We start from the raw sequence: 24680 nt of genomic DNA on the forward strand, positions 1-24680 counted from the left end.
GAAATAAATGTGTAAAATAATCGGTTACTTGTTTCATGTTAAATAAAGAATTGGCATAAAATATTAGCTTATTTCTTGGATTTCTGTTTCAGTATGTTTTACTGTATATTTTAGTATGTGTTGATGTTATTTAAGTTCATAGATTCCTGGTAAATCCTAACCTCTTGACTTCAGACTGTTCAGTCTTACGAATATGGAATGAGATCTTTTTTCATCATAATGTACAATGAAGTTCGTTTGTATTAGATAGTACAATCACAATATTTTTCTTAAAACAAGTATTAAAATTACTGCAGTGTAGAAATTAAAGTAATGCATTACATATACACTGACACAAGTAGTATGTGCATCCTTTGAGCTGATTTTGTATTTATTTTTTGTTATGTAATTAAAACCTGATCTGACGATGAAAATATTAAGCCCATATCTGGAGTGGTTAACTCATGTTGCTTCAAATTACGAGGGGTTTTATAGAAAGTAGTACCGTTTGCACATCATTACACAGGTAACCTGCGGGTATCTCTTCCTGTTCAGCCAGTCTTAGTTACCCATATAGTTGATCTGTGAAAAAAGTTATCAGATAATAACAAGTGCTTACATGTACATGGTGACTAAATAGAAAAGTAGCTTCAAGTTAATTTATGTTAAAAATCTTTGTCAGTTTTTTCTCATAAAATAATTATTTTCCAGATTATTTTTTTTACTCTAGTGTATTTGGTAATTTGGTAACTACATTTACTGTTCGTTCTGCTAAAGAAGTTAATTTTTTGTCAGTATGCGCAGTATTAATAAATTTTGTATTGAAATAATTCATAATAGTAGAAAATTTGCTTGCTTATATTTGAGAATTTTTTTCAGAAATCCTTGTACAGTATGTGCACATTCATCAAGTGAATATGCGTATTAATTTATTAAAATCTTTTTCAATAAAATACTGCAAAAGCATTGTGAAGAAAAAATCTCAATATATTCATATGTAGGAAGAATAATAATAGTTGATTAATAGTTTGTGTATGTATACAGTAACATATTATCTTGCATAGTGGGTAATTTTACCTATTCAACCGTTCAAAATTTACTACTTGCATAAGTTTCCAACATTTAATTATGTACATTTTATGTTTAGAAGAAATATTTTTATTAAATTATATAATTATACTACATTTTTTCAGGATTTTATTTTGAAATTTAAAGTTTTGTTTGAAAAACTGGTAAAACTGAACTCGAATATACATGAGGATGGTGGTAGGTATACATTCCATGATGTTACAACATGCCATATTTGTGCTTGTGAAACTCTATCTTTGAGCTCTTGCTCATTCTATCTATTTGCTGAACTGAAATTTAAGATATGACTCAAAAGTCTGTAAAAATAATTGTAGTATTTTGTGATTGTTTAGAACCAATGTGTGGTTCAGTGATAAAATGGATTGTTATATTTTTGGAGGGGCGTATAACTGTGGTGAACAATGATAGTTTCATCCTTAATCCCTGTACTATAGTTGTTCCTTGACAACTACTGCTCAAGCACACTTGTTTTATGTGTACATTTTGCTTTCTAAAAATGGTGTCATGGCACCATTTTTCATTAAGCTTACCTATTGGGTACAAAATAAAATGTTCAGTAAAGTAATTTATTATTTCTGTGAACTATTATTTGCAACTGATCATTCTGATACATACTGTTTACTATATACACCTCAGTCTTTTCATATATGCCTGTGGGTTTTCAGAAGGCCATAAAAAAATAGTTAATTTATTCATATACTTGATAAATGAAACTGTACCTTATGTGACAAATACATTTTCTAAGATATTTCCTGCTAGAAAAATTAAGAACAAGTCTTACTCACTAGAATACATACTTTTTATAGTCACTATTAATTGTTAAATGAAAAAATGGATCCTATTAACCAGCGCACACATGTTTTTCCTTTTACACTACTGATATTAATCATTGAGTGCTGTCAACGCCATATCTCCCTATGCTGTAGATAGGAACAACTGTGACATGAAATTGTATTTTTCCAACAGTGTTAGGAAGTTTAACATTATTACATCTTGACATGTTTTTATAAAGATAGTTTAAAAACTTACTTAAATTAAATTATTATTACATTTTTTAAAATTGTAATAATCATTTAAAAGAGGAATAATATAATAACAAAAAACAATAGCAATTATAGTTATTATTAACAACAATGATTTTTGATAGTAATAATAATTTTGTTTTATTTTGCACTATGGAATAACTATTCTAGCCTTGATCTATTTCACAATCAATACAGGGCATATTATTTCCTTTATTTTATTTTTGAATTTGTTTTCATTGAACTGAAACATGTCAATTTCCTTATATAAGCATTGGCTACTTTTTTACGTCGTTCATTATGTGATAGATCAGACCTTTGATCATATAAAAACATTCTTCGATTCTTTACTGAGAAACAAGTTATCTGAATTTGAATAATAAATTCCTGGACAGATTTGTCCCGTGTAATAGACTATAAAACTGCACCAAGTCAAAAAAGGTTCTTCTAGAGGCAAGACTGGAGATGCACGACAACTGAAGACAGATCTCTTCATTGCAAGTGTCTGAAAATTTTTTCTTGATCCATAAAAAAACCTTTCTTGGACACCTTCCAGGATAGTGGAGGTATGTTCTCTCTCACAGTTCTAAATATTTGAGGTGGCATCTTGCTATCGCTTTATAAAGAACACAAGCTCAGAATAATTTAAAGAATACAAGAATATTGACAAAACTCCTAGCCATTTGTTGTAATAAGCTGAGGTTAAGTAGGTTTTTGCCCAAGAATTTATATTAGCTATATTCCTTATTAGTTTATCATTATTCTTAAAAATGACATATATTTTTAGATCAGCATACAATGAATGATTACAGTCAATATTACAAATATTGTTTACAAATAATAATAAAAGCAAGGAGCCAAGGTTAAATCCTTGGGGTACCTCAGAAGACATATTAAAAGGTTTAGATATTAAGCTGCCAATACATACAGAAAAGGCTCTTCCTTGAAGATTTAATCCATCTAACATAATCTTCACTATAACTGAAGTTAGACAATTTATGAATCTACAAATTGTGAGGGAACTTACAAAGGTCTTTTGTAGGTCAAAATAAATTACATCCACTTGCCTTTGTTGTTGGACCAGTTGCTGATAAAAATTGCTCCAAGTTGGTTGATGTCTATTGATCTTTCAAAACAACATGTTGTGTAGGAGAAGCTGCTTTTTCAACATGTTTGTAAATGTTGGAGAATGTTATTCTCTCAAAGACTTCTAAAGTTGGAAGAACAGAGATAGGATGGTAGTTCTGCAAGTAGGGGCCCAGCTTTAGGAATAGGAGTAATGCAGGCTAACTTCCAGGTGGTAAGCAAACAGCCACTTTCAAGATTTCAGGAATAAATTGATAAAGAGGATAGAAGCTATATCTCTCAAACCCTTCACTATAAAGGTCAGAATATCATTGATGCCAACAGCCGAATTTTCATTGATCTCATACTGTGATGAATGGGATTGGAAGCTCTGCAACAGAGAATGAAGATTGTGAGTACTCAGGTTTGTAATCTGCAACATAAACCGCTGATAAACAGACTCGAAATATTACCCAAAGGCATTACAGGCCAGTTCACAAATTATCAACTATTGAGGCCATCAGATTTATCTTCTGCTACAAACTGCCAGTACCTTGACAGACAATTGTGCAGATTAGCCTCTTGCTTTAAGGCACAATTCTGTTTCCCTTAGTAAGGATTGCTTCGCCAGTTGTCTAAATAATGTTCCTGATAATTTCCTACCACATGTCTGGGGCAGGTAATGAGATTGTATAATCCAACAGCCTTGTGTAGTAACTGGATGCACACTCATTCGTCTGGTAAGAGAATAGTAGATAGGAGTGTACTGTGTTGTGGGGAGACAATCGCATAGTATTACCGACTGTGTTTAGTGTTTAATACAGTTAGGTTAAGGAAGCAACTCTTGATATAAATTAACAGTATCTTACTTCTAACATTAAATAGTATTTTTCACTACTATATTTTTAACAGTATTCTTCAATACTACATTTTAACAAAAATTTAATGAGCTGTTAGCAGTATATTGAACGAGATGTGATCACTCACTGCAATTTGAAAACAATTACTTCGAGGCTGACGGAGTAGTGGGCATGCAGGCAGAGAAAATAATAATGACGGGTGATTGACAGTTACAACTATGATGTGGATGTAGGGTATGCAATGAGAGCGGCAACACCGCTGAAGATGCAGACAATGAAACTGATTGAATTGAACCGTTAAAGTAGTTATAATTTTTAAATTCTTACAATTGTAAATAAATTTTTATTAGTATATTAATGCAAATTATAAAAGTTAATATAAACTTATGACTTATCCCAAACAAAAAAAATATAAACTATTAAAAAACATAAACTAAATGATAAATAAACGGAAGTTTAAACAAGTTATCACTCATCGGCGTTGGCTACATATTCTGCAAATGTGTTCGTTCACATCAGTCTAGGTTACTCAGTATGAGCCAGGCTTTTTCAACAACAAAGCTGCTTCCACAGCATAGTGGGGAATCCCCCCCACCATCTGCTGTACAGTAACTAAGTGAGGTTAACTTTATTGGATTATACTTTGTCTTTCACTTATGTCAGCCAATGTGGCAATTTGTTTGCTCAGGAGCTCCCCATGGAGTATGGGATTGGTGGTTACAGTTGTGCTTCCTAGTTTTGCTGCTTGCAGCAGAGGTGAGAGGCATGATCGTGATTTTTTTGCCGATGCTGGGTGGAGTGCTTATCCCTCTTCCTGGTTGTGGAGCCAGATCGAGAATGGGCTGCTGTGAGCTTAGCTCTGCCAAAGTCTTGTGCCACCCAGTGTGAGTCAGTCACTTCAGCCCTTGGGAGGGATTGTCCCATAGGTGAGGGTATCGAAGTCCTTACTGCTACGTGCAAGTCCTGGGATGTTGGTATCATGGGTCAGGCAGTACCTGACCCGCAGCCTGGGTTAAATCTGTGGGAGGAGGCTGACTGGAAAAACCAAGGTAGGATCAATGATATGGGGCACACCCAACTGTCTCCCATCCCCACCTTGCAACTTATTGACTGACTAAACATAGTTTTATGGAATCTTCTACTTTCTGGCAGAGGGTCCACGTACAAACTCTCATCTTGGAGAGTCTCTGTCTTTGCCGACGAAGAGGAGGAAGAGTGCAGAGATCCGGAAAAAAGAAGGAAACCACTAAGTTTTGACCAAAGAATAGCAGAGCAATACCAAAATATTTAGTATTCAAGAGAAAAGATGGTGATTTCTTGAAGATTAGCCCTTTTTTGATAATTCGTGGCATCATGGAAGCTGCTGGAGGACCAGTTAAAGAGACAAGAAAAACTACTGTTGAACTATTTGTAGAAACTGTCAACTACATTCAATCGTTATGGCTACTCAAATCCAAGAAGTCGGAGTCTTGGACATTGAGGTAGCTCCACATAATACCCCTTCAGGAAGATTGGAATAAAGAAGAAAGAAAAGGGGGGCCTAAAAGGAAATGTAGGCGATCGATTTTAAGTAGAAGTTAGTTTTTTTATACTTTGACTTAATTATTGATGATTAAATCTTTTAATTTAGTTTGTATACATTGTGAAATCATTTCTTTGGAAATGGTTTTTGTGTTTTAAGTGTTATTAACGTGTTTTGAAATGTTAGTTTTAGTGTTTTTTAAGTGGTTAGAACCCTTTGCACCTTTGTAATCTTGTGTTTGTTTAGGGTTTTCGTTTAGGCTTATTCTTTGACAAGCCTTTAGATGATTTGTTTTGACAAGACTAGTCATTTGACTGTCACTATTTTTTTTATATAAAAAGGGACTAATGACCGACCACTGTAGTTGATGCCCTTAGAACTTTAAAAAAAATATAATCCATGAGGGGTTGTCTGTCCCCTGGTGGCGGATTGGGGAACGCTTCACAAATATGTGGGGTAGGTAGAAAGTAAAAAAAATACCACCCGCAGATCAAAACAGACAAAAAACTGGACGCTTTTGTTCTCATAGTGGGTGGCATTTCAGTCAGCTTCTGTAATCATACTGGACAGCTATAATTGGGTTGTTGTCGGAGACCTGCTCACAGGAGTTTATCCTGTATACTCATTTATTTTATTATGGAGGAAAGTCGACTTAATGAAAATGACTTGGGTGGTAGGGTGCTGCGGTCTGGCACCTTTTGGAAACACCATGAAGCTCAGCCAGAGGTAGAAAATGAGGAGCAAGTGGTAGCACTCTGCCTGATGGCACCGCAAGACTGGACATCACAGGACACATGTTTTGACTCAGACCAAGGATAGGACAGCTGGACAAACTGACAGCCCCTTTTATTCAAACATCACAGGGAATAGGAATGAAGTCTCATCAGATGAACGTTGTGTTGGAACTTTGACCTGGCCTACTGAAACTGGAAAACGCATGGCATGTATAAGAGAAAAGAACAGCACTGTCATGAATTGTTACTACACTGCAACCAAATTGGAAACAATCAGCACAGGATATCGAACAGAGTTCTATAGACTATTCACCAAAAAATACCCGGAACTGATAAACACCATTACTTCACAAGGACTAGCTAATGAAAATAAGTTATAATTACCAACATAAGGTTCACAGAAGGTAATACAAAACAGCAAGGAACAAATCTCAAAAGAACTAAACACCCATAGCACACAAGAAAGAGCAGTCAACACAAACGCAGAACCTATCTTTTCTAGCTCAACATATCCAGCCCCCCCAAAATAACCAATCCACCAACCAAATGGATAGACACAAACGTAAGAATAGAAAACATGATAGATTCAACTACAATTACAGAAGATAGTTAACAATGAAATTGAAACAAACATAACCAAGTGGAAGGGAATTGCCACAGCCAGCAGGCCTCCACTACCAAAACTCATATAAGAAAAACAGATTCTTTATCATAAATTCAGTTAATGCACAACTAGAATAGTACATAGATGACACAAGTGCACTAGAAGACACATCTTAGGTATACACTTCTGCCACAACAGTTGCAACACAAAATGGAACGCTCAACATCAAACCAACCCCAAAAGAAATAAAACGAAACCTAGATGACAAATCAGGCTTAAAAACTAAATAAACAGTTAGAAAAGATGTAGCTAGAATGACACAATGTTGTAGAGGAAACTAAACAACACATTAACATGAACTATTTTAAAACATGTAAGACATTATAAACAATGAGGGTAACAAGGAAAAACCCACAGAAACATTAGACAATAAAACAAAAACTGGCATTTTATTCGGCAAGATTGAAAAGGTACACTGAATCAAATAGAAGAAAGTCACAAAACATCCAATTCAGCAGAAAGTAAAAAAAAAATGTATAGTAGCCTGGAAAAACAAGAAGAAATAAATCATACTACCAAGCACAGATGAAATAAAAACATATTTTGGGAAAATGTATAGTTACAACAAAGAAATCGCCACATGGATAACAAAATAGACGTACAAATATACCACAATAAACTGACCACATAATTGCAGCAAAAGAACTAACTAAAACTATTTTTAAAAACATACATTTTGAAAGCGGAGTAGATCACATATATAATTTTTGGTACAAGCAATCACTTCACTACACACACTCCTAGCAAGAGAAATCAACAAAATCATTAGAGCCATGCTGCATCCCACATTTCTTAACATAAGGAAGAACATTCATCGTACCAAAAAAACAAGAAGTACAAAATCCAGCTAATTACAAACCACTTACATGCTTACCTACATTATACAATCTACATCCATAATCACACACATAAGATAGACAAACATTTTTCACAAAATAATGTACTCGCTGAAAAACAAAAAGGATGTCAAAAAGTAGTGTAGGATGCAAAGAACAAATAATAATTGATAGTGTAATCATGAAAAATGCAACAAAATATAACTACTTTCTACATAGATTACAAGGAAGCATTTGATTCCATTCTGCAAAGCTGGTTACTGAAAACTTTGGAAATCTACAAAATCGAACCTTATCTACGACACTTTTTATAAATCATCATGCAAACATGGAAGACAACAACAATACATTTAAACACAGACCAACAAGAAACACAAATCAATGACATCAAAATCAGCAGAGGAATATTCCAAGGTAACTACCTCAGTGCATTATAGTTTTGCCTATGCCTCAATTCTCTTTCAAATATACTGAACAACACAAACTTTGGCTTCAAAATAAAACATCCAAACACTTGGCGGCACACAATAAACCACTTACTGTACATGCATGACATCAAGTTATGTGCGCAAAACAGAGATCAAATGCAGTCGCTACTGAAAATAGTAGAAGAGTTCACGCAAGACACGTGCATGGAATTTGGTATTATTAAATGCAAAATATCAAGAGAAACCGTAGTAAAATCATGATCAGAATTAAATCACAAAATATACAATTATTATAAAAATAAACATCTGACAACAAAATTGTTGTACTTTCCTGGCATTGGTTATTTATTCTTATATAATGGAAAAATAATGTTACAAGAAAATAAACCAAAAAATTTAAAAAAGAAACAAAAATTTGATATTTTAAAACTGATTGGCTTCCCACCGCCAATATTTCTCTAAAGTATTTTCATTATAATTAAAAAAAATCATTATAATTAAATGGATCTTTCGATGGTAAATAATTAATTTTTGTTATTATTATTCATCGTTTTCAAGTAATTCCACAACCAGTGACTTATATGGCCCACTCCGTGCGCCATTTTTCTAACCTTTATGATGTAAGCTATTGTTTAAGATGAAAAGAAAATAATCGCTGGGAGCTAAATCAAAGCTGTAGGGTGGATAATTGAAGATTTACGAACGAAATTTCTCCAATCGCTACACTAATTTCCCGTGTTTAGTATCTGGTTACGTGTAATATTGGTTATAAGTAATATTTATAATAAAAATATAAAGAGGACTTTGGTATCTTATCTTATCGGGTGAGTTGAATGAATCTAATTATTAGTTTTATTTAAACGGCTTGCTTATCAAAGCGATAGCGTTTGTTCGTAGCTTTACTAATTACGCTACGTTCACTGATGTAATAATATAATTTAATTTCTGTTATTTTCTCAAGCAACGAGGAATTTGACGTAGAGTAAGAATCTGGTGGTCTTACTTCGAGAGGACTACCCAGACTAAAAAAAAAAAAATGGAAGGAAACGCCTTCCATTTTTTGAGTGTTGCACGCCCCCAGGCGGGAAAAAAAGGAGCCTGGACCGTCCCGACGAGTAAGCGAGGCAGAAACGGGGGTTACACAATCAGCGGCGTCAGCGACAGTGAGAAGTGATCCTGGAAAGAAAAAAGGAGGAGTCAATGGATCAGTCGTTCAAGATGAAAGTAGACGTGCTTGACAGTAGTGAGGGTGACGTGTCGGATGGTACGGATTTAGATCATCTTCTGTCGGGGATACGACGTATGATTATGTTGATCCGGCAGAACACAAACATTATCACCGAAATAAAACAGTGTGCCTACTTTATCTTAGGGAAGGCGAAAGATGTGGAAGTAGTGGTGAAATCTTTATATGAGATAGCCCTACACAAACTGGGTGAACACAAGGAGACACAAACGGAAGTGACTATGAAAATGGACGACAAAAGTACTCAAACGCTGGCCAAGAATAGTGAGAAGGTTGAGAAAGCGCTACAGTTGGTGTCTGTCATGTGATCTGGAGGATGTCACGGAAATTAAATGGCAGAAAGATCTTTATCAGAAGGTTGAGGTGTTACGTGGTCTCCGGGAGGGAGTAGTTGAGGGATCGTGTGTCTTCCTGGTCCTTAAAAGAAAATGGAAGAAAAGTCCGTACACTGACATGATTAGAGATTTGGCTCCGGGTATTGGAAGGCATTTGGATACTGGAATGCCTATTTCGAGTGCTACCGTTGTACAAGACTCTAGGAGTATCAAAATATTATACCCAGAAGACGAAGGCAAAGACAAAATCACAATATTTGCGGTTGTGGTAGAAGAAGAGAATAATGAATCTGTTAAACAAATTAGGAAAGCACTGTGTAGGATCCAGAATATGCACAAAAGAAGAACTGTGTTCATAGCCTCAAATGACGAGTCTGGTATTAAATTTAGTAAGATAATTGTATAATATTGTTTATTATCTATCATTTCTATTACCATACTAAAACTGGCTAAGAAGAGAGAAGTTAATGGAGGGCAATTGGTCCCTCATCTCATTGAGGTAGAACCCAAGAAAAGAATTCCCCAAGGGCCGGCCACATCGATTAGGAAACCAGGGACGACGTACGCTACCCTATTAAAACAAGTAAAGAATGGTTTCGGCGAAGAATCAGCAGAGGATATTCTATCCGTAAATGAAGCAAGGACGACGGATACTATGGAGATACGAATGATTGATTCACCTCAAAAGCACGAGGATGTGATAAGACGTTTGGGAACGAAAGTGGAGAATGCGGTGGTTAGAGAAGTGCTTAACTCTAGAATGATTTCATTCCATGTGAAGGATCTTGATATGGATACCACTATAGAAGAGGTTCAGGTCGCAGTTAGTAAAGACGTGTGGTCAGATATTCCGATTAAAGTGTATGTGTTAAGACCAGCCTTTGGTGAGACACAGAAGGCTACGGTGATGCTGTCTGTAAGAGGAGCTAAGGTGTTGGAAAACAAACAGAGAATTAAAGTGTGGGGTGGCACTCTTGCCGTATAGAGCCTAGGACTGATGACATAAGATGTTACCGTTGCTGGAACGTAGAATATAAGGCGAGATTCTGTAAGAGACCCAACCGCGCAGACTTTTGCTATAACTGTGGGAATGTGAGTCATAGAATTGGCGTGTTCAGAGAATCTCAGACTGCGGAAGAGTTGGACACCGGACCGGAGGCCGGGACATAAATCATGAATTTTCTCCAAATTAATGTAAATAGACGGTCGGTTACCTATAATGTTCTTTGGCGGGCTGCGTTAGACATGGCGGTCGACTTTCTAATTATTGCTGAACCAAAGAAGAAGATAGTTTCATCAGGAAAATGGGTAGTAGATGTAGAGAAGATGCTGAAATAATAGACGTAACTAATCGCTGGGCAGTTAGAGCGGTGGAAATTGGAAGGAGCTTCGTTGCAGTCACCCTAAACCAATGCATGCTTGTAAGTTGCTATATCTCTCCGAATTGCAACATTGAAAGATTTGAAGAATTTCTTCATGATTTGATAGAGTTAATGAGAACATTGGCAAAACCGGGAGATTTTAACGCCAAATCAATAGATCTGGGTGGTACAAGATTGACCCGTCGCGAGTGTAGATTGGGGACTCTGTTGGGGGTCGATGGATATGCTAGTACTGAACAATAGAACATTGATTTCATAATTTTACTGTGAAGCTTCATGATAGACAATATGTGTTGTTTTTCTGTCTTCTTTGCTAAAAATATACAATCCTTTAGAACTTCCTGCTCTAGAGCATCCAACGTAGAGTTGTTCATGAGAAAAGCACGATTCTTCTAAATCCAGACCCACAACTTGTCCTTGGGCTTTGTTTATTGTCATTGCAAATGATAATCGAATAGGAAATTAAGTTCTTTTGAACTCAAATGGAAAAATGAGGTTTTTTTTATATACCTATGGGATCCTTAATCTTACATTTCAAAGAAATCAACTCCTTTTATATATATATATATATATATATATATATATATATATATATATATAGAATAAGATATATATATATATAGAAGAATATAGATATATATAGAAGAATATATATATATATATATAGAAGAAGATATATATATATATATATATATATATATATATATATATAGAAGAATATATATAGATAGAATATATATATAGAAGAAGATATAGATATGTATATATATAGAAGAAGATATAGATATGAATATATATAACAGAACAACTGGATGATTGAGAGTATATTTTTTGTATGCAAATGTCAGCAAACTGCTAGCAAATATGGTGTTTGAATTTTTTAAATTGGTCGTACTGTTCCAGAGATATAAGTAAATTTTTGAAAATAACGGATAACTGCATAACTGAGTGATCCAGCGTACATCTTTTTTATGAAAACATTAGCAATCAACATGGCAAAAAATAAGCCGTTTGAATTTAAAAAATTGGTCTTACCATCTCATAGATATTCCTGAATTTCAGAATAAGAGAATGACCGGATAATCAAGAGTATAAGAGAAAACATAAAAATCAGCCTTGCAATAAATATAAATTTTTGCCGAATTAGATTTTTTTTTATACCTATCTTTCGTATATCTATATTTGATATATAACAGTCGAATGATGTCATGTCAAGCCACACATGTGTAGACATGTCAGTGAGTCAAGTAATGACTAATTCAACGTCATGAAATTTTTTTCAGTGTGAGTTTAGCTCTTTGTATGATTTACTGTGTTCCTTAGTTGTGGTAGTGGTTTTATCATACACATATTATAGATTGTGACATAAGTGATGCCATAAATTTAGTGAAAAACTTTTATGATAGAATAACTTTTGGTATTATTTTATTGAACATCCAGACTTACTAAGTTATGTGTGTGTGTGTGTTGTGCTGTGTTTTATTGCACTCCATGGTGAAACAATTTTATGAAGTATTTTAAGTAATTAAGTATTTATAAATTAAAACTTAATTATTTTTATAATTAAGTATTTCTGCAATATTTCAGTTTACTTTCATTCACTAAAACATTTTGAATTTCACAATGAATAAAAATTGGGCTTGTATAATTTCTACAAATATTTTTTGTTACGTTTGTGGAGAATTCACCACGAAAAATCAACGAAAACCAGTACCAAATCTGCTGAAAACTGCTTACAAACATTATTTTGACTATCCCTTGGGAGACCAAGATAAATCCTGGGCTCCACATGTAGCATGCATCAAGTGCTATGTTAAACTAACCCAGTGGTTAAGAGGAAAAAAGAGCATTTGCCTTTTGGCATACCTATGATTTGCTGAGCACCTACTAACCATTATGATGACTACTATTTTTGATTAACAAATGTTACTGGTTTTAATTCAAACAATAAAAGCATTATTGAATACAAAAATGTTTGTTCAGCTATGAGACCAGTACTGCATGGCGTTGATTTACTGATTCCGATCCCTCCAACTTCTTGGAAAGAAATTTCTGATTCTTCAGAAGGCTCAAGCTCAACTGATGAATTCTCAACTTCAATAGGTATTAATTACATTCTGAAAGAATCAAATGCTGAACCTCACCTCATCACACAAGCAGAACTGAGCGACCTAATTTGTGACTTGTATTTGTTGAAACAACATGCAGAACTTCTAGGTTCATATCTTAAAGAACAGAATTTATTAAACAAGGATACTAAAATTTCAGTGTAAAGAAATCGAAATGAAAATTTACTGAGATAATGTAGAAGGGATGATTTAATTTGTTTCTGGCATGATAATAAGAGGCTAATGTCTGAACTGGACATTGAATATGTTATTCATGATTGGCATTATTTGTAGACTCATCAAAAAAAAGCTTAAAGGCAGTGTTGTTAAATAACTTGAATAACTTTTCTTCTATACTGGTAGCCCATGCTGTAGGAATGAAAGAAACATATGAAAGTATGTAAAATATTTTAATAGCTATTAAGTATGATGAACATTCGTGGCAAATCATTGCTGACCTGAAAATGATAGGGCTTCTTAGTCTCCAGAGTGGCTTTACAAAATATATGTGTTTCTTGTGTTTGTGAAGTACGCTACAGATAAACATTACGCAGTTAAAGACTGGTCAAAAAGAAATCAGTTTACCCCAGGAAAAGAAAATGTTGTCAATATTCTCCTTGTCGAAGCAGATCGTATTATTTTACCACCTCTACACATAAAACTAGGCCTGATGAATTTTGTAAAAGCGTTAGCTAAAGATGGAGATGGCTTTAAATATTTAGCTGAGTTTTTTTCACAATTAAGTGAAGCCAGATTAAAAGAGGGAATATTCATTGGGCTGAAAATAAGAAAAATTAATTTGTAAAAATATATGTTACAGCAAACTGAATCTAAAGAACTAGCAGCATGGAAGTCATTCAAAGATGTCATTACTGGTTTTCTTGGAAACAAAAAAGCTGAAAACCATGATCGGCTTATAAATGAACTTTTAGTGAACAAAAAAAATTTAGGCTGCAGAATTTCATTGAAAATTCATTTTTTACATTCTCATTTGAAGTTTTTCCCTTTAAATTTGGGTGACATCAGCGATGAACAAGGAGAAAAGTTCCACCAAGATATGTTGCAGATGGAACAGCGTTATCAAGGCAGATGGGATTAATCTATGATGAGTGACTATTACTAGATGATAAAAAGAGAAGAATTCACCGAATACAAAAGGAAAATAAAAAAAAGAAATTAAGATAAACATAAATGTCTGAAAAATAAGTGTAGGTTTTTAATTGTAATTATTATTATTTTTGCATTCTATTATTTAAGAAGTTTTTCAATGTTTTAAAAGGTCGTAACTAAAATCCTGAGGGTGATGAAGAAAAACTGATTTCATTTAAAGATTCAGCATAAAAAATACATTGTACCTCACCTACTTTTATCTCGGTTCCAAATTATTATTATTTTTTTTGTTGACCTATGTTATAATGACCTTCAGTAGAGTTTCTGGTTGCACTGTTACTTAGTATCATCTGAATAATAAAGGTTAGGAAACCAATTAGGTATGTTAATATATTTTATGTATGTCGTGTTTGTCCATTCAGTATGGTTTTTTTTGTAGTTTAGTGAATTCATACATACAACTTATGAGTTTAATTTTGTTAAGATCTTGGTTTTATTTATATTTAGTCGTACTAAAATATCATTGTCATCATTTATATCTAAAAATCGTTTAACTTTTGTAAATATATGACAATTACTTTAAATTTTCACTGTTATTGATTTGCCATCATGCTACCCATCCTCTTTTTTTTAATCATGCTCATACATTCAATGCTATCATACAAAAAAAAAAAAATATATATTTTTTGGATCAAATGAAAAAGGATCCATTACTAATTAATTTGTTGTAAGATCAGATTAACTGTTTGGAATAATATCCTTTCGTCAAGTATTAAACTCTATATCTTACAAAGGATATGATATGCATTTTTCCAAATATTTTGTAAGACTACCATATCTCTGATGATATATATTGCATTATTTATAATCTGTTTGATTGCACAAGACTATGAATAACAAATCATTAGGCATATGCAATACATTATAAGGTGAAAAATGTTAAATTGAGCCATAACATTTGTTATGCGGCCACTGAACAAGAAAACAGAGTCCTTGAGATCAACCATATCAGGGACTCTACTACATATCCTCTACCATGCAGGATACAAAGAATGTACTGAATTTTCATGTCTTAGTAAAGAAACTATTAGGATAAGACAAGTATCCATGGAATAGATGATGGGAAAGAAGGGACCAAGATAACAGGAAATAAGAAAAACAGATTGATTGATGGTGAGGAAGGATGATATGTTTATCTTGATGGATAAACCAGCTAGTTTACTGATTTGTCCAGAACCCAATTTACCGCAAAAAATAGAGCTTGAAAACAGAAAATACTACACCTATGAATGAAAAAAGTAAATGAATACATTTTTTTACATAGATGGAAATTTCTCGAGGGTGAGCCCTTTTCTCATTGCTTGAGAAATAACTAAATGTGCTTGAGGCCCAGTTAAGGAAATAAGGAAAACCTTTAATAGACTTCAAGTGGAGACTATAAATGATGCTCAGTCCCAGAAGATCCTAGGGCTCAAGAATATTGGAGATTTTGTTGTACGCATCTATCCCCATGGGATGCTAAACACCTCAAGGAGTGTTGTGAACTCCTAAATTGTACAGAGCAAGAAATAGTTGAGGAATTGACACCTCAGGGAGTAATAGAGTGTCGCAGATTGAACATGAGATGAATGGCGAGGTCCTACGTCCAGCCTCTCATGTCCTCAATTTTAACCAGCCAACTCTACCAGAGAAGGTTAGAGCACATATTCATTGTTTGGATGTGCGGGCATTTGTCCCACAGCCTATGAGATGCTTCAAGTGCCAGCGCTTTGGCCACACTGCTGCCAGGTGCAAGAGACTGCAAATATGCATGTGCGGTGATGAAGTTCATGAAGGAGAGCCATGTAAGGAGCCTCCTACATGTGTCAATTGCAAGGGACAGCATTCGTCCAGATCCAAAAACTCTCCTGTCTACAAAGACAAAGTGCAGAAAGTAAAAACCCTGCAGAAAATCAGCTACCTTGAAGCTAAAAAGATTGTAAACGCCTGTAAGCCTTGAGTAACAACAACTTATGCTCAGGCTGCGGCTACTGTTTCTGCTCCTGCTCCAGTTGCTATTGATGAAAGTCAGCTTATCAACAAACTTGTGCATACTTTGGCTAGCATGATTGAGAGGATTATAGAAAACAAAATGAAGCCATTCAGTCATAAAGGAACTGTAAAACCAAAGATATTAGTACAGCCTTCTGATGATACATCTTCGAAACAGAAAAGTGCTCTTGAACAGAAGAAAATGTACGCCAAGCCAGAAGGCCATATCCATCTTAGAGAAATATTGTGCTCATGAATGTTTTTCAAACATCCATGATCTCCAATGCTTGGTACACGATGTAGTCCCAAATTGTATACGTCTGCAAGAAACACATTTCTGCCGAAATGAAAATTTCAATTAAGAGGATATGATATATTTCGGCGAGATCAACCGCCAAATATAAGAGTTAGAGGTGGAGTAGCCATACTAACATTGACTAGAACTACCGCCGAAGCTGTTGATCTAAATACAAACCTAAAAGCGGTCGCCATGAGAATGAAGCGTCTGCTTCAGGTCACTGTCTGCAGCATACACTTGCCGAATTTTGATTGGACGGAGGATGATATAGCACGATTAATTTCTCAGCTTCTCCCACCTGTACTACTGGTGGGTGATTTTAATGCTCATAATTCTCTTTGGGGATCGGATCGAGTAGATCCACATCGCTTTGGGGAAGAGAATTGCATAGGTTCCTGATGAATTCTGTTCTTATTCTTTTAAACGATGGGTCAGGAACTTTTGTCAATGTCAGAGATGGATCGACGTCCTGTATAGATCTAGCAGTCATAAGTGGATCGATAGCACTGAGGTACACACTTTACATGTTTTAGAGGATTTACATGGAAGGGATCATTTCCCGTTGTAATTGACGTTATAATAAAAACATATTCCATCTGCAAAAAGATGGTTGTTTGATAAGGGAGATTGGACGAGCTTCACAGCTAGAACGATACTCCCAGAAACAACTGGAGATATCGAAGCTGATGTAGACGCTATAACTAATGCGATACTTGACTCTGTATCGAGGTGTATTCCCAAAACATCTGGGTAACTTACGAAGCGACCCGTTCCGTGGTGGAACGATGAAATAAGTGAAGCTATAAAAAGAAAGAAAAGAGCGTTTAACGCCTTTATGAAACGTCCCACTGTAGATAACCTAATTGCCTTTAAAAAATACAGGGCGTATGCAAAACGACTTATGATAGACTCTAAGAAACGATCCTGGCAGCAATACGTGTCATCCATTGACAGAAATACTACTGCATCAGACGTTTGGAAGAAAGTGAAGGCGATTTGTGGACGTAAAAACTTTGCTTTCATAGCTAGCCTTCCAGATGAAGATGAAATTAAGGACACTCCAAACGAAATTAGCTATTCCAGTAGAAATCAGCAAAAGCGTCTATGTTGATGATTTGGCAATTGTGTATGCCAGCAATAAGACAGCTATAGTGAAATACAAATTACAACGAGCGATTAACGCTCGTAATGAAGTTGCGAGGAATAATGGATTCCAATTTTCTCCAGAAAAAAACATGCTGTGTACACTTCTGTAGGAAGAGAATTTCTCACCAAAGTCCTATTTTGACAACTGGCAACAATCCAGTACAATATAAGGATAATGTGAGATATTTAGGTCTGTTATTGGATAAATCCCTGACGTGGGGATTACATATACAGGACTTCAGTATTAGATGCAAAAAAAGCCCCAATCATTATTAAATGTTTATCGAACGTCAATTGGGGTTCAGATAAAGAAATATAATTGAGACTATATAAGGCATTGTTTCAATCGAAACTCGACTACGGATTTATTGTATATTCATCCGCTAGGAAGTTGCATTTAAGAAAGTTAGACGTAATTCATAATAGCGGAATAAGATATGCGACAGGCGCATTCCGCACAAGTTCGGCGACTAGTCCGAAGCCGGAATAATTCCATTACATTATAGAACAGAGATCCTGCTGCTAAGATATGCAGCAAATATACGGGCCTTTCCTACTCATATAAATAACAAACTTTTTAACAACCATCCTCTGGCTGCATTATATGAAAATTGTGTTACCTATTCCAAACCAGCCGGAATAAGGTACCACGATTGACATGAAAATATGAAATTGCTATACCACAGATATTAGCAATTTCTACGAGAGAAATACCGCCATGGCTTTTGCCAGCGGTAAATACAAGGCTGGATCTCTCTCGGGAAGAAATAAAAAAGAAGCCAACAGAAGAAGATCATCCAACAGGAATTTTTATCAACCCTCAGTAGTTACGAACATATTAAAATCCATTTTTTGAAGCTGCCAGATATGGCCAGTGTCTATACGACAGAACTTACTGCCATACAGCAAGCTCTTCGGTACACAGAACACAATTGCGAAAAGAGAGTGCTAATATGTTCCGATTCTAAGTGCACTTGTTGCAATTCGAAACAAGAACATTAAGGATATTCTAATTACAAACACCCTGTCCATTTTGTACGTTTTAAATCAACGAGGACAGCGATGCGTATTTGTATGGACTCCAGGGCATGATGGTATTGCAGGTAATGAAAGCGCAGACGAAGCTGCCAGAAAGGCGACAGTCTGCTATAACTTGGATGTAATTCCTGTACGGGTGGCAGATGTTAAAAACTGTCTAATTAACACAATAAGTAACAGGTGGAATACTGATTGGAGGAGTTTAAATACAAAATTAACTCAGTCAAAACTTTTCCGTAGGAATGGAAAAGCGACGTGAAGTTGACTTGCCGATTACAAGTGGCTGTGACCAGATTTAGAATCGGTCACACGCGAATAACAAATTCATATTTGTTAACTGGCGAAGAAAGACCAATGTGCGGTGTTTGTAATAAAACACTTACAGTTAAGCATCTAATGGAAGAGTGTACCATATATGACGACCTCAGAAAGAGGTTCCGGCTAAGAAATGATATTGCTGCTGATTTGGAAAATGGAAATGAAGAAAAAAATAGTTGCTTATTTACACGCCAGTGGACTTATTAAAAGTCTGTAAAAAATGAAAATTTAAAGCTGTGTTAAACAAACTCTAAGGGGTAGTTTTGATATATATGAGAGTCTCGAAGCATGGAACGTATAGTGACGGGAGGTAGCCCTCTTGCTTAGGCCGCCCGGGCTCGCCTGCATGCAACAGTAGGGGGTCGGGGTGTGTCCAATGATGGCATGGGGGACCCTCAAGGGTGGACTGAGGGCGCGAGGCTATGGGTATACGCAATGCATACCTAGAGCCAAGTAGGTCAGGACCGGGAAGGGTAGCCTCCCCGCCGAGAGGCTCTTTGGCCGTCCTGAACAGGTGGTCGGATTGCTCTTATGACGCTGGGAGGACCCCGATGGGTTACGTCATACTGAACTGTTTTTAGGGGGGAGTCAACTGCCATGGCATCCTGGGCGACTGATATGCTGCTTAACGGCGGTTCTGGTCGCTCGGAGGGTGCTTAAATAAATAAATAAGCGAAACAGGTACAAGGAGATAATGGTATTGTAAAGACTTATATTTTCCATTTATGTTTTTTGTATTATTTTCTTTAATATAAATATCGGAGCCTTTTACACACCATAAGTGTTGTTTATTGTTTGCGGATTAATGTTTTGTGTATTTTTGTGCTTTTAAATAAAAATGTAAGGGCCCTTTACACCCTTACTAATGATGACCCTGATGGTGATATTAACCTCTTTTTTAAGATTGTGATGAGGGCTAATGACCTTGGCAGTCGATGCCCATAAAACACAAAATAATAATAATAATAATAATAATAATAATGACTAAGTACAAAACCAAATTCTTATAAATACAAAATCCTGCATGAGATCTCTAAGATACTGCAAATTTTAACAATCTTTTTCCAGTCCCCAAAAATAAAGACTTTTATCTTTGGTGAAGAATCCACATAAAATTATATAATTCTAACAGTCTGCATCTATGATAACCAAAATCATGCATTTTGATGTGCCATCATGAATGGTGTTAGTTATCAGTATGGTATGTTACCAGAATGGTATTATTAGTCACCATTTGAAAATTTTATTTTAACTGTTGTTTTTTTCTTCTACATCATACATTACAGTATTTTTCATAAAACTTCAAGAATAACATTTTCATTTGTTTTTTTTTTTTATACGAGTATGTTTAATAATTAATAGGAATAAAAAAAATACAAAGTTTAGGAGCTGAAAATGAAAACTCCAATCACTGAATGTATTGAAAATTATTTATAAGTCATTTTATTTATAAAGTGTTACATATTAATATGAGAAATATGACTTTGAGCACAATTTAATATAAGCCTTAAAATGTAATTTTTAAAATTTATATTCAATCCATTCTACATGTACACATATGTTAACAACATTAACTAAATTAGCACTTTAAGAATAATGGTGTCAATTTTTGCCTATAACTATTCAAAAACCATCCTTTTTTCTTTTTAGTATGAGTACAGATTTTTTTTTAAATTTGTATTTTGAAATTTTGACTTATACACTGATAATATACAGTGTACTAAAGGAATATTTTTTGATATTAGGTTTTTAGGTTCTGTTACTGTTTGGTGTATACATACATACATTTACTATATTTTGCGGCATAGATTTTGGATTTGTATCAAGACCAAGTTTTCTAAACAAATAAAAATTTTTGTTAAAATTCTACTGTAATTTAAAGTTTGATGTTTTAATGGGCATATTATCAAGTTGATCTACTTAACTTTGGTGAGGATTTTAGTCTTATCAAATTGTTTCTATTTGTTGGTTTTATCCTGAAATGTTCATATAATGCAGACTGCTGAGCAGTGATATTTAACATTCACAGAATATGTATTCTTTTAGGCAAGTTGAAAAAATTACAAAAAAGAAACTTAGACACTTCTTTGTAAACTATATTAACAGTTTTCCCTTCATATGTGAGAATGACCAGAAAGTTAGGTGAGCTCACTCTGGAACAGGCCATGAAGTTTATATGAAAGGACCTAATTATACTTCTGTTGTCATTTTTTTAAATTTCCTAATAATTTATAAATACTTCCCACCAATTTGTTTAATGTTAAAGAGTTCCTTTCGTAAAAACAATACTACTATCTTGATGGAGTTTATAAAAAAACCCAATGCTGAATACTCTTCTTCTGCATATTCAATAAACAAGCAGTTAAATATATACTGAAATACTTCTCCATTAAACATTATTTTGTAGACATTCATTAGTTTACTTTTCTTTATATAGAGGCATTCAGTGTTACTTCATATTTTTATGTGTTAATAAGGAATTAATTTCTGAATTTAAGTTAAACTTTGCCACTGGGTTATTGGGTCTGAGTTATGAGGGATGTAGAAAGAAGAGGTATTTTAGTATAAATGCTAGAGCATTTGCCTATGAGCCTACAAAGAATGATTCTAAACATACATCAGCATCCTTTCCTCATTGTCACTGATGTCATCTGTTCCATCTACAATAGAAATGAAGCCTTCACATAAAATATGATTTATCTTGAATAGTAAATCACATGACTTACTGTTTTAATAAAGATTTGTAATCGGTCGTAGTGGTCCTGCTTGTGCTCTATTCAAGTTTGTTCTTAGACCCAATTTTAATAGAACCGCTTGTGTTTCCATAGTAACGTAATTCAGTGTATAATTTGTATACTTGTTTGATTAAAGCATAAAGCAAATCAATAAAAACAAATTCTGTGATTATGTATTAACTTATATTTTACAACAAAATATTACAGAATTATTATATTTCATGTACATGAAATACATACATGTATAATTTCCTAAAAATAATTACAATATTTCTGGTTTGTTTTATAGTTAAGTCATGGTAGCATTCTTGAGTCAGCTTTCTAAAATAAATAAATAAAAATGTAAAATTTAAAAAAATACCAATTATAATAATATTGCAACATTTCGGTGATACATAATCTAAAGATTCTAAAAGTTTATTTATTTTTTATTTTAAGTTTATAAAATAATTATCTATCGCATAGCGATAGAATCATTGTAATAAGGATAAAATCAAAACCTAAACCGACAACGATTGTTAACGTTTATATGCCTACAAGCGCCCATGATGATGATGAGGTAGAGTGTGTATACGAAGAGATTGATGAAGCAATTAAACACGTAAAGGGAGATGAAAATTTAATAATAGTTGGAGATTGGAATGCAAGCATTGGAAAAGGCAAGGAAGGAAATATAGTGGGTGAATATGGGCTGGGCAAAAGGAATGAAAGAGGGGACCGACTTATAGAATTTTGCACGAAGTATAATTTAGTAATTGCCAACACCCAATTTAAAAATCATAATAGAAGAATATACACTTGGAAAAAGCCAGGCGATACTGGAAGGTATCAGATAGATTATATCATGGTTAAGCAAAGATTTAGAAATCAACTCGTTGACTGCAAAACTTACCCTGGAGCAGACATTGATAGCGACCATAATTTGGTGATAATGAAATGTAGGTTGGGGTTTAAAAACCTGAAGAAAAGTTGTCAGATGAATCGGTGGAATTTAGAGAAGCTTGAGGAAGAGGAGGTAAAGAAGATTTTTGAGGAGGACATCGCAAGAGGTCTGAGTAAAAAAGATATGGTAGAAAATGTAGAAGAAGAATGGGAGAATGTTAAAAAGGAAATTCTTAAATCAGCTGAAGCAAACTTAGGCGGAATAAAGAGAACTGGTAGAAAACCTTGGGTTTCAGACGATATATTGCAGCTGATGGATGAACGTAGAAAATATAAGAATGCTAATGATGAAGAAAGTAAAAGGAACTATCGGCAATTAAGAAATGCTATAAATAGGAAATGCAAACTGGCGAAAGAAGAGTGGATTAAAGAAAAGTGTTCAGAAGTGGAAAGAGAAATGAACATTGGTAAAATTGACGGAGCATACAGGAAAGTTAAGGAAAATTTTGGGGTACATAAATTAAAATCTAATAATGTGTTAAACAAAGATGGTACACCAATATATAATACGAAAGGTAAAGTCGATAGATGGGTGGAATATATTGAAGAGTTATACGGAGGAAATGAATTAGAAAATGGTGTTATAGAGGAAGAAGAGGAAGTTGAGGAGGATGAAATGGGAGAAACAATACTGAGATCTGAATTTAAGAGAGCATTAAAAGATTTAAATGGCAGAAAGGCTCCTGGAATAGACGGAATACCTGTAGAATTACTGCGCAGTGCAGGTGAGGAAGCGATTGATAGATTATACAAACTGGTGTGTAATATTTATGAAAAAGGGGAATTTCCGTCAGACTTCAAAAAAAGTGTTATAGTTATGATACCAAAGAAAGCAGGGGCAGATAAATGTGAAGAATACAGAACAATTAGTTTAACTAGTCATGCATCAAAAATCTTAACTAGAATTTTATACAGAAGAATTGAGAGGAGAGTGGAAGAAGTGTTAGGAGAAGACCAATTTGGTTTCAGGAAAAGTATAGGGACAAGGGAAGCAATTTTAGGCCTCAGATTAATAGTAGAAGGAAGATTAAAGAAAAACAAACCAACATACTTGGCGTTTATAGACCTAGAAAAGGCTTTCGATAACGTAGATTGGAATAAAATGTTCAGCATTTTAAAAAAATTAGGGTTCAAATACAGAGATAGAAGAACAATTGCTAACATGTACAGGAACCAAACAGCAACAATAACAATTGAAGAACATAAGAAAGAAGCCCTAATAAGAAAGGGAGTCCGACAAGGATGTTCCCTATCTCCGTTACTTTTTAATCTTTACATGGAACTAGCAGTTAATGATATTAAAGAACAATTTAGATTCGGAGTAACAGTACAAGGTGAAAAGATAAAGATGCTACGATTTGCTGATGATATAGTAATTCTAGCCGAGAGTAAAAAGGATTTAGAAGAAACAATGAATGGCATAGATGAAGTCCTACGCAAGAACTATCGCATGAAAATAAACAAGAACAAAACAAAAGTAATGAAATGTAGTAGAAATAACAAAGATGGACCCCTGAATGTGAAAATAGGAGGAGAAAAGATTATGGAGGTAGAAGAATTTTGTTATTTGGGAAGTAAAATTACTAAAGATGGACGAAGCAGGAGCGATATAAAATGCCGAATAGCACAAGCTAAACGAGCCTTCAGTAAGAAATATAATTTGTTTACATCAAAAATGAATTTAAATGTCAGGAAAAGATTTTTGAAAGTGTATGTTTGGAGTGTCGCTTTATATGGAAGTGAAACTTGGACAATCGGAGTATCTGAGAAGAAAAGATTAGAAGCTTTTGAA

At 34.4% G+C, this 24680-nt stretch overlaps 1 long non-coding RNA gene across 1 annotated transcript in view; it reads left to right on the plus strand.

Annotated features, from left to right (window-relative positions):
- Positions 1–8818: 8818 nt before the first annotated feature.
- The window catches only part of LOC142323228 (uncharacterized), a 44066-nt gene continuing 28204 nt past the window's right edge, over positions 8819–24680 (plus strand). The window contains exon 1 of the long non-coding RNA XR_012756056.1: positions 8819–9023. This is a non-coding gene — a long non-coding RNA (uncharacterized LOC142323228). The remainder of the gene's footprint in view (positions 9024–24680) is intronic.

Source organism: Lycorma delicatula, chromosome 4 (assembly GCF_047948215.1).
Source record: "Lycorma delicatula isolate Av1 chromosome 4, ASM4794821v1, whole genome shotgun sequence".
NCBI lineage: Eukaryota > Metazoa > Arthropoda > Insecta > Hemiptera > Fulgoridae > Lycorma > Lycorma delicatula.